Source organism: Carassius carassius, chromosome 16 (assembly GCF_963082965.1).
Source record: "Carassius carassius chromosome 16, fCarCar2.1, whole genome shotgun sequence".
In the NCBI taxonomy this organism is placed as follows: domain Eukaryota; kingdom Metazoa; phylum Chordata; class Actinopteri; order Cypriniformes; family Cyprinidae; genus Carassius; species Carassius carassius.
Window position 1 is genome coordinate 6,412,561 of NC_081770.1, and position 12,489 is coordinate 6,425,049.

General features: G+C 41.7%; 1 protein-coding gene across 1 annotated transcript in view; it reads left to right on the plus strand.

The window, feature by feature from the left end:
- The window catches only part of LOC132159319 (NACHT, LRR and PYD domains-containing protein 12-like), a 206,474-nt gene that overhangs the window by 94,657 nt on the left and 99,328 nt on the right, over positions 1-12,489 (plus strand). The gene's annotated exons all lie outside the window — the stretch shown is intronic.

Genomic DNA, 12,489 nt, shown 5'->3' on the forward strand with positions numbered 1-12,489 from the left:
GTGTCTGCTTGTGTGATTGTGTTACTGGAAAGAAGCTCCAGATTGAGTTCAATAAAGAGGAAATCAGTCATTTATTGTTTCATTTCATTCTTTTCTATCCCAAGCATCTTAGTGGAGAAATAAGCGAGCACAACATTATCAGAATCAGAATCAGAATGAGCTTTATTGCCAGGTATGTTTACACATACGAGGAATTTGTTTTCGTGACAGAAGCTCCGCAGTACAACAGAATGACAGCGACAGAACATAAAACACATAATAAAAGAATATAAAAATACAAAAAATACAAATAAGTAGATAAGGAATGACAATATACAAATTGACAATTGTAGGCAGGTATATTACAAAAATGCAGTTATGTATGTACATGTATATTATGTGCAAAATGTAAGTGTATACTAAATATGTGTGTTAGATAAATTAAGTGTATGTGTATATAAATATAAAGTGTAGTGTGTTCAGTGTGTATCAGCTGTTCATAAGATGGATTGCCTGAGGAAAGAAACTGTTCCTGTGTCTGGTCGTTCTGGTGCTCAGTGCTCTGTAGCGTCGACCAGATAGCAACAGTGTGCTGGATGTGAGGGGTCCAGAGTGATTTTAACAGCCCTTTTGCTCACTCTGGATAAGTACAGTTCTTGAATAGATGGGAGAGTTGAACCGATGATTCGCTCAGCAGTCCGGACTACCCTCTGTAGTCTTCTGAGGTCAGATTTAGAAGCTGAGCTGAACCAGACAGTTACTGAAGTGCAGAGGATGGATTCGATGATGGTGGAGTAGAACTGTTTCAGCAGATCCTGTGGCAGGTTAAACTTCCTCAGCTGGCGAAGGAAGTACAACCTCTGCTGGGCCTTTTTCACAATGGAGTCAATGTGAATGTCCCACTTCAGGTCCTGAGAGATAGTGGTGCCCAGGAACCTGAATGACTCCACTGCAGTCACAGTGCTGTTCATGATGGTGAGTGGGGGGAGTGCAGGGGGGTTTCTCCTGAAGTCCACAATCATCTCCACTGTTTTGAGCGTGTTAAGCTCCAGGTTGTTGAGAGTGCACCAGACAGCCAGCTCTTTAACCTCCTGTCTGTAAGCAGACTCGTCACCGTCCTGAATGAGGCCGATGAGTGTGGTGTCATCTGCAAACTTCAGGAGCTTGATAGAGGGGTCCTTAGATGTGCAATCATTAGTGTACAGGGAGAAGAGCAGTGGGGAGAGAACGCAGCCCTGGGGAGCTCCGGTGCTGATTGTACGGGTGCTGGATGTGTATTTTCCCAGCCTCACTAGCTGCTGCCTGTCTGTCAGGAAGCTGTTGATCCACTGACAGACGGAGGTGGGCACGGAGAGCTGAGTTAGTTTGGGCAGGAGGAGGTTTGGCATGATCGTGTTAAAAGCAGAGCTGAAGTCCACAAACAGGATCCTCACATAGGTCCCCGGTCTGTCTAGGTGTTGCAGAACATAATGCAGTCCAATGTTTACTGCATCGTCCACAGACCTGTTTGCTCTGTAGGCAAACTGAAGAGGATCCAGCAAGGGTCCAGTGATGTCCTTCAGGTGGGCCAGCACCAGTTTTTCAAATGACTTTATGACTACGGATGTTAAAGCCACAGGCCTGTAGTCATTTAGTCCTGTAATTTTGGGTTTCTTTGGGATGGGGATGATGGTGGAGCGTTTGAAGCATGAAGGTACTTCGCACAGCTCCAGCGATCTGTTGAAGATCTTTGTGAAGATGGGGGCCAGCTGGTCAGCACAGGATTTCAGACAGGCTGGTGTAACACAATCTGGGCCTGGTGCTTTTTTCCTTTTCTGCTTCCGGAAGACCTGGCGCACCGCATCCTCGCTGATCTGTATTGCAGGTGTGGGGGAGAGGGGGGATGCAGGAGGTGTGAATGGTGAGAGTGCTTGATTGGAGAGGTGTTCAGGGCGGGTTGCAGGAGCTGTTAATGGTGTGAACGGTTGTGTGGAGAGGCATTCAGGGTTGGTTGCAGGAGTTGTTATTGGTGTGAACGGTTGTGTGGAGAGGTGTTCAGGGCAGGTGATGGGTGTGCTTTCAAACCTGCCAGTCGTTGATTCTCCACAGTGCTGGGGGGTGGTGTCTTGTAATTGGTGATCTTCTTTAGACTTTTCCACACTGATGCTGAGTCGTTCGAAGTGAACTGAGTCTTTATTTTTTCAGAATAATTCCTCTTTGCCACTCTGATCTCCTTTTCCAGTGTGTATTTAGCCTGTTTATACAAGACATTGTCCCCCTTCCTGTAAGCATCTTCTTTGGCCTGACGGAGCTGTCTGAGTTTTGCAGTGAACCACGGTTTGTCATTGTTGTAATTTAGTTGAGTCTTGGTAGGAATACACATATCCTCACAGAAACTGATATATGATGTTACGGTCTCTGTGAGTTCATTCAGATCGGTGGCAGCAGCTTCAAAAACACTCCAATCAGTGAGGTCAAAACAAGATTGTAAATCCTGCTCTGCTTCATTAGTCCATCTTTTTACAGTCCTTAATACAGGTTTAGCTGATTTTAGTCTCTGCATGTAGGTCGGTATAAGATGAACCAGAAGGTGATCAGAACGTCCCAAAGCTGCTCGTGGAACAGAGTGATATGCATCCTTTGTTGTTGTGTAACAGTGATCCAATATATTACTGTCTCTGGTGGGACAGGTAACATGCTGTCTGTATTTTGGCAGTTCACGGGAGAGATTGGCTTTATTAAAGTCCCCGAGAATGATTAAAACAGAGTCTGGGTGTTGTTGTTCTGTCTCTGTGATCTGCTCAGCGAGTTTCTGTAAAGCCAGACTTACTTGCGCTTGCGGAGGGATGTAAACACTAACCAGAATGAACGAGTGAAACTCCCGCGGCGAATAGAACGGCTTGCAGTTGACAAACTGCATTTCTAGATCTGGACAGCACATCTTCTTTAACACAGTTACATCTGTACACCACCGTTCATTGATGTAAAAGCATGTCCCGCCGCCGCGCGATTTCCCCATTGATTCTGCGTCGCGATCCGCTCTCAACAGCTGAAAGCCCGGCAGATGGAGCTCGCTGTCCGGTATGGCGTCATTCAGCCAGGTTTCCGTGAAACACAGAGCAGCAGAGTGTGTGAAATCCTTATTTGTCCGAGAAAGCAGAAGGAGTTCGTCCGTTTTGTTGGGTAGAGAGCGTAGATTTCCCAGATGGATGCTAGGCAACGGCGTTCGAAATCCGCGCTTCCTGAGGCCGGTGACACACTGGCTGCGTGGCGTGAGCGTCGCGTCCCAGAAGCGTCCCAGAAGCGAGGGAGACAGTTGACAGACCAGGCTCTTGTCTTCATGACAACAATATCAACTTTTTTTTTACACACCTACACCTACTGATAAAGGACACCGTCAAAAGTATTGATGGCTAAATAGATTATGTTTGACAGGTGCAATATTTGAAAATCGATAATTATTTATTTATTTTTTAAATTACATTTATATCTGAATTTATGTCAACCTATAGACTTTCGAATATCAAAATATCATGAATTCATATGTATTTGTGTACAACATGACCTAAAAACACATTTTCCTATTATATTTTGCCTGGAAACGCTTCCAACACGCGCGCGTCGCGGTAAAAATAGGCGTCGGTTCTATTTCTAGCATGCAGGCGTTTTCTGCGCGACTCACGCAGGCAGTCTGCAAGCTCTAACCTGTTAACATGGGAGCCGAATTAAAAACTGACACGCCACGCGGCTGAGACGCTTGCGCCACGCATCCAGTGTGTCGCCGGCCTGAGTCTGACGAGCGCTCCCTCTCGCTTTCCCCGCCTGCGCGTCCTGAAGCGATTGATTAGCGCCGCTGCTCCTCCGATAACAATGTTCAGTAAAACGTCTGAATAATTGAAATCCGGAAAAACATCTTGTGGTGCGTTCTGCCGAATGTTCAGCAGTTCATCCCTGGTGAAACTGATTGCAGGAATATAACTAAAGACAGGACAAACTAACAAAAAGACAAAAACATATGCAGAGCACGTCACGGAGGCAGCCATCCTGTACCGGCGCCAAGTCACAACCTATAATGTCAAAGATAATAAATACCTTTTGATAGATGTTTTTTTCTCACTGAAGTCTGGTCCGTCACCCTTTGACCAGTCACTCTTCACAGACACATGTGAGCCTGATCTTACACTAATGACACAAAGAGAGAAGAGAAACTTTTCTACAGGAGCTTCATCTGTGTTTTATATCGACACACATTCTCTCTAGTCCTTCACAGAAAAGTTAAAGAGATTTAAAGATATCAGTCATTCTTGTTTAAAGACTCACATTTGTTTAACAATTTAACAAAGTACTTAAAATGTGAGACTAAATATTTTTTACAAATATTTGACTGATCTAATTAAAGATATTTTTTTTTTCATTTTCTTGTTTGACTAAAATAGAAAGCAGAAACGTCAGTGCTACACAGTTCTGACACTATTTTAAAAAAGTCTATCACTTAGTTTATTGGGTGTAATAACAGTAACAATGTTGTTGTAAAAATTAATGCATCCTTTTAGATAACATAGATAAGCTTTTATTTTGCAACTCTCTTTCATTTCAGATACAAACTTAGTTATAATTTTTGTTCTTCACTGTAACAACTTTATGTCCTGAAGTGTCAACATCAAATACAGTGTATTTAGTAGGGGTGCACCGATCGAGATCGGCCGATCGTTATGCGCATCTCATCAGTAAAGCCGGTTGTGTAATCAGCGGTAAATTCCATCAGGTGCGTGATCAGAATCAGAATCAGAATGAGCTTTATTGCCAAGTATGCTTGCGCATACAAGGAATTTGTTTTAGTGACATAAGCTTCCAGTAAACAGAGACAACAACACACAGACCAAAAAAAAAAAAAAAAAATTTTACAGGAGAATTACAAATTGGCAAATAAATAAGTGTATAAACAATTGTGCTATAAATGATAATGGAATAGGATTGAGTGAGATGCAGGAATGTTCTAGGATGGAGGGGTAACAAATAAATATAAGGATATTGCACATTTTTGCATAAGTTTAAGTGGGAAACATTTAACTGTTCATGAGGTAGATTGCCTGGGGGAAGAAACTATTCTTGTGCCTTGCTGTTCTTGTATTTGCGGCTCTGAGGCGCCGGCCAGATGGCAAAAGTTCAAAGATGGGGTGACTTGGATGTGAGGGATCCAGAGTGATTTTCTGAGTCCTTTTCCTCACTCTGGATGTGTACAGTTCTTGGAGGGTGGGCAGGGGAGCACCAATAATCCTTTCAGCAGTCCGAACAGTTCTCTGTAGTCTTCTGATATCTGATTTTGTAGCTGAACCAAACCAGACAGTAATTGAAGTACACAGGACTGACTCAATGACGGCTGAGTAGAACTGTTTCAGCAGCTCCTGTGGCAGGTTAAACTTCCTCAGCTGGCGAAGGAAGTACAACCTTTGTTGGGCTTTTTTCACAATGGAGCCAATGTGATTGTCCCACTTCAGGTCCTGAGAGATGGTGGTTCCCAGGAATCTGAATGACTCCACTGCAGCCACAGTGCTGTTCATGATGGTGAGTGGGGAAAGTGCAGGGGGGTTTTTTCTAAAGTCCACAGTCATCTCCACTGTTTTGAGCGTGTTCAGCTCCAGGTTGTTAAGACTGCACCAGACAGCCAGCTGCTCAACCTCCTGTCTGTAAGCAGACTCGTCACCGTCCTGGATGAGGCCGATGACTGTAGTGTCGTCTGCAAACTTCAGGAGCTTGACAGAGGGGTCTTTAGAGGTGCAGTCGTTGGTGTACAGGGAGAAGAGCAGAGGGGAGAGAACACATCCCTGAGGGGCACCAGTGTTGGTGGAGCAGCTGTTTGACATGAATTTCCCCAGTCTCACTAACTGTTGCCTATCTGTCAGAAAGCTGGTGATCCACTGACAGATAGAGCTAGGAACAGAGAGCTGGGTCAGTTTGGTCTGGAGGGTTGTTGGGATGATGGTGTTGAAAGCCAAACTAAAGTCCACAAACAGGATCCTCACATAAGTCCCTGTTTTGTCCAGATGTTGCAGGATGAAGTGCAATGCCATGTTGATTGCATCATCCACGGACCTGTTTGCTCGGTACGCAAACTGCAGGGGGTCCAGTAAGGGTCCAGTGATGTCCTTCAGATAAGCCAGAACCAGTTTTTCAAACGACTTAACGACTACAGACCTGTGGCTCTAACGTCTGTCGTCATGAAGTCCTGTTATCTTGGGTTTCTTAGGAATGGGGATTATGGTGGAGCGTTTGAAGCAGGAACGCACTTCACACAACTCCAGAGATCTGTTGAAGATCTGTGAAAAGATGGGGGCCAGCTGGTCAGCACAGATTTTCAGACAGGCTGGTGTAACGCCATCTGTGCCTGGTGCTTTTCTTCTTTTGTTTTTCTTGAAGACCTGGCGCACATCATCTTCACAGATTTGAAGAGCAGGAGGTATGGAGAGGGGGATTGCAGGAGGTGTTAATGGTTGTGTAGGGAGATGGTCAGAGTGGGTGTTGGGGGTTTCAAATCTACAATAAAACTCATTCAGGTCGTTAGCAAGTCGTTGATTAGCCTCAGTGCAAGGGGATGGTGTCTTGTAGTTTGTGATGGCTCTCAGTCCTCTCCAAACTGAAGTAGAGTCGTTGGAAGTAAACTGGTCTTCCAACTTTTTAGCGTAGGTCTTTTTAGCCGCTCTAATCTCTTTGTTCAGCGTGTTCCTGGCCTGATTGTACAAGACCCTGTCCCCATTTCTGTAGGCATCCTCTTTGGCCTGACGAAGGTGTCTGAGTTTTACTGTAAACCATGGCTTATCATTGTTGAATGTTAAATAAGTCCTGGTAGGAATGCATATATCCTCACAGAAACTAGTATAGGATGTTACAGTCTCTGCGAGTTCGTCCAGATCGGTGGTAGCAGCTTCAAAAACGCTCCAGTCTGTGATGTCAAAACAAGATTGTAAATCCTGCTCTGTTTCGCTGGTCCATCTCTTCACAGTCTTTACTACAGGTTTAGCAGATTTAAGTTTCTGCTTGTAGGTCGGTATAAGATGAACCAGACAGAGATCAGAACGTCCCAAAGCTGCTCGTGGAACAGAGTGATATGCATCCTTTATTGTGGTTTAACAGTGATCCAATATATTACGGTCTCTGGTGGGACAGGTAACATGCTGTCTGTATTTTGGCAGTTCACGGGAGAGATTGGCTTTATTAAAGTCCCCAAGAATGATTAAAACAGAGTCCGGGAGTTGTTGTTCTGTGTCTGTGATCTGATCAGCGAGTTTCTGTAAAGCTGAGCTCACATGCTCTTGAGGTGGAATGTAAACACTAACCAGAATGAGCGAGTGAAACTCCCGCGGCGAATAGAACGGCTTGCAGTTGATAAACTGCGTTTCTAGATCAGGACAGCACATCTTCTTTAACACAGTTACATCTGTACACCACCGTTCATTGATGTAAAAGCATGTCCCGCCGCCGCGCAATTTCCCCGTTGATTCTGCTTCGCGGTCCGCTCTGAACAGCTGAAAGCCCGGCAGATGGAGTGCGCTGTCCGGTATGGCGTCATTCAGCCAGGTTTCCGTTAAACACAGAGCAGCAGAGTGAGAGAAATCCTTATTTGTCCGAGAGAGCAGAAGGAGTTCGTCCGTTTTGTTGGGTAGAGAGCATAGATTTGCCAGATGGATGCTAGGCAACAGCGTTCGAAATCCGCGCTTCCTGAGTCTGACGAGCGCTCCCGCTCGCTTTCCCCGTCTGCGCGTCCTGAAGCGCTTGATCAGCACCGCTGCTCCTCCGATAACAATGTTCAGTAAAACGTCTGTATAATAGAAATCCGGAAAAATATCATGTGGTGTGTTCTGCCGAATGTTCAGCAGTTCATCCCTGGTGAAACTGATCGTGTTTGTTAAACAAAAAACAGGAAAAACGAACAAAAACAGTACAAACACTGGAGAGCCAAGCACTGAAGCAGCCATGTGCGGCGCCATCTTGGTTGATTTCACATAGAGCAGCTGTTACTACACAGAGCCGTTGTTAACTGAGAAGATGCGCAAATCCACGTTCATCATCAGCGTTTATTTGCGCAACTAGACAGTTAACAACGGCTCTGTGTAGTAACAGCTGCTCTATGTGAAATCACGCACCTGATGGAATGCTTTCTTTTTTTGCTTTCTCATCCAAACACACAGCGTCTCCACAACATGACGACAACACTACAACTCACTGAAGACTCGTCTTCTCTTTGTGTAAACCTTTGAACAGCATTACACTAATATTTCACATTGTGATGCAGACATTTGTGAAATGAATACCTGGATTCAGTCAAGGCATTTTAGTCATTTCTGGATCAGTGTTCGCTGTTAGACAGAATAAATCACTTTACAGGAGACTGTGACCTTTGTAACTTTGAAGATCTTACATGAACAGATACATTACACACTAAAGAAAGATGAAAACATTCAAAAGTATCATATAAGCCTTTAAAATAAGTGTGCAATAATTTTTTAATGTCTGACAATCAATTTACGACCTAAAAACCAAAATCACTGATGTGGAATAATTTACTTAAGGTACAGACTCAGTGCTGAAGAGTGTAAATTGACTGCAAATGATGATTTGGATTTTCTATTCTGAGATATTTAATTTATTTTTTTTTTTAAATACAAATGTTATATTTAATTAGGAAGTTATGAAGCTCTGAAGTTCTGCAAATCATTTGTAAATATAAAACAGAGTTTGTTAAGGTTGTGTTTTTTCCATCAATCCTCTGAAAGTGCAGCAGTGTTTAAAATGATTGTCTGAAAGCAGACTCAGTCTTACCTCTGTTTGTGTGAGAGACTCATCTTTCCTCTCTTCTCTGACATACTGCAGATGAACAGCTCAACACCGAGATCTTTGTGTCTCTGAAGACGATCAGATGCTCATCATGACCTGGACATGACAATGAAATCAAGATCATGAGAGTTCAGAGGAACAAATGATGAAGAAAATAACTAGTGCTGAATCTCAAACAATCAATATACAAATAAAATATGATACAAATATACTGCCATGTAATAATCTCTTCAGATCACTCACAACACACGTCTTTATTTACATACACATTACTTTCAGTAATAAGTTACTATATATTAAGCTTCGGATCATTAAAAAGTTTAAAAGAAGATTTGTTTTGCTCATGTTTATCAAGCTGTCTGTCCAGAAGAACAGGTTTGATTTGATCACAAAATACTTTCAGTCTCGCGTCTTAAAATACAAAAAAGGAGGAAATGAAAAAACACTTTTAGAATTATTCGGACTGCTATCCTATATTTTTACAGATATTTTTACAGACTTGTAAAAATGTTTTAACATTCATCGTCTTTAAACGGTTTGTTTCATTAATATCTTTCTGTTTCTCTGTGGTTTGTTTCTTCGGCGACAGACAGGTATAAGTTATAACTGAACAAATCCCGCTTCATCCAGCTCTGAAACGCGTTCATCATTCTCCTAAATAAGTGTAATGGTGAAAGTATTCAGACTTACTTGCAGTAGTTCAGACGATCTTGTGCTGCAGGAACAGAATCCAGAAGTCTTTCAAACACTTCCGGTTTGTGTTCGCTGTTAAACACCTGTGCGATCTTCACGATTGATGTTTGTCACCTGACACGACTTCATCTTGGAGAAAATCAAAGTCCAGTTAACAACAGATCTCGTGCATCAGCGCCACCAACTGGACAGGAATGTGAAGCACAAACACACCTGCTTTCTCCTTCTTCTTCCTTCTAACAGCAGATCCCAAACTAAAACAGTGCACTAGCGCCACCTGCTGTTTCTTCACATTCTCCCTCTCAATCTGCTCCATTCACCTCCTTCTGATACATTTGACTACTCTGAAGGGTTAATGAATAATGACAGACAAATCATATCTAATAATCCAAGACAAACATATCAGTCTGAAAGGTAATGATTATATGCTATATAACAGAATCATATACAGTCCTGTTTTTATTTGAAGGAATTTCATTACATTTCTTTCATTACAGCAATAGTATATGAATTCAGATTGAATGATTTATTCAGTTATTCTGTAGGTTATGATGAATAATTAAGATATATGAAATGTATGATTCATTGAATTAGTTTAGAAATCAATTAATTACAATGAACTTTCAGTTTCTACATACAAATAGAAAATGCCCAGTTATTTTCATCTTATTTTCTGAATTTATCATCTCTGGTTGCTGTGATGTAGATATATGTGCTTTTAGACCGAGACATTTCTGGATCTGATGAAGAGAAACCCCAGGAACACAGAAAAAAGATCTTGTTTGAGACTCGAATCTCAATCATTAGACTGTAAAAAGTGTGAGAGATGAGAGAGATCGACCTTTATCTGTTCTCACATGGACAGATATTCAATGAGTACGGCAGAAATTTAGGCAGCACCTCACCATTGTGAAGCAGAGTATTAATGATATTATAAAAGATATGATGCTTAGAGAAGATGTGTTTAAACCAAACAAAGGTCAAATTTGGATTAAAGTGTTCAGGATTGTTATTGAGAAGATGAAGATAACTATAAGAGGCAGATATACACTGAAAAAGTTTTTTTCAAGCAGTACTTCATCCAATTAATTATTAGTCTATCATTTTTATTTACCATTATTTGTTTTATTTTTTTTACTATTTTTTGTTTAAAACATTTATAAATGTTCATATTTGTCATTAAAAGCTCAACTAAGACATATTTGTTTTGAGGAATGTAAAATATCAGGTTAGATGGATTCTGAGGCGTTGGGAATCGAGAGTCGAATCCAAAGGAATCGATTGAATCAAGAGGAATAATCGACTCCTGATTCAGAGCCTTTTTCAGTTCAACAGATCTTATCCATGGGTGTCTCTCAAACGGAAGACTGCACACATCTAAATTCACGAAATAAACTGAAAGAAAGCGCGCAGGTATTGATCATCTGAATTTTAGGATGCATCTTTCAGTTTGAGGAGCACCATTCACCTCATCAGACTCAATAAAAGCATTATTACCCAGCACACACAACAACGTTGTAAAACCTTTTTTTTTCACGTTGTGAAAAGGTCGTGTTTTTTTTGTTTTTCAACAATCATTCAACAATTAATATAAAGCTGTGAAAGTCTTGTTTTACAGTTGTTTTGACATGAATTTGAATAAATTAATTCATACCACACACACAATTTCACTTCTTTTATTACACAACTGTGTCTTCATTAGACAAACATATTGATGGTGGTTCTGCGCCCAATGACTTGGTTTTAAACCTGTAATGTTATCGCTGCTGTAAGTCAGTAATCATCCAGCACTCGTGCGTCTCATCGAGTAATGGCTCTGTTTACTAACCTGAGCGGAGATTTACTGTGGTGTAATACTCTTCACATAATTACTCTGAGATTACTGACTCTAGTTAAGTCAGAATCATTTCAAATGTCACAATTTATTATCAGTCAGGTAAATATGTATTATACCAATTACAGAGCCAATTCAGAGATATCAAATCAATAGAAAACATCACTTTCTCAAAGACAGATCTAAGAGTGAGTATGGAGTGTATATGAACACACTGCACACTACGAGCTCATCTGGATACAGAAGGATCCGGATCTTCTTACAACATTTCCTGAAGTACTTCAGACCAAAGCAAACACTGCTGCATTGATCACGTGATCATTTACATCTTTTTGGGGACAGATGGTAACTCACATTAAAGACCCTGGGACCTGACACACACTCGACAGTGAGCAGAATATCTCTAAACTCTCAGGATCTGTATTTACCTTCTTTATATTAACTGTAAGATTGAGATCATTGTAGCAGTCGCCCTGAGAGAATTAAGATCATACCAGACATGACTGTGAATATTACTTCATTCATGTAGAATATCATAATACTATCATACAAATGTTTTATGTGTTTAAACAGAACTGGAAAGATGAGATTTTGTGTTATAATAAAAGCGACAAAGCACAAAGCGTATCACAATTATTGAGTGGCTGGTGAACTACAAATAATGAATGTACTTAAACTTATACTTTTTCTAACTAAGCATTTATAGCAGCAATCAAACGGTGTCACGGCAGGGATCCAATGAGGCACGGAGATAGAACCAATTGCAGGTAAGTCATTTATTAAAGGGTAATCCAAAGGGGTAAACAGTCCAGGCAGGGTCAAAACCAGAATATCAAACATAAACAAGACACGAAGACAAGGCAAAGCAAGGCAAGAAGCGACGGACATGAATAACTATAGGACATTAAACAAGGACTCCGTAACACAGACTCAGACAGACCGGGTATAAATACACAGAAGGATAATGAGGGAACAGGAGACAGGTGGGGAACAATCAATACTAACAAGGAGGAAGGTGACCAAATAAGGGAACAGGAAGTGATAAGGTGACAGACACTGTGAGAAAGGGGGACATCTAGTGGAAACCCAGGGACACAACCCAGACACTGTGACAGTACCCCCCCTCTACGGAGCGGCTCCCAGACGCTCCACGACAGACACAAAACAGAGAC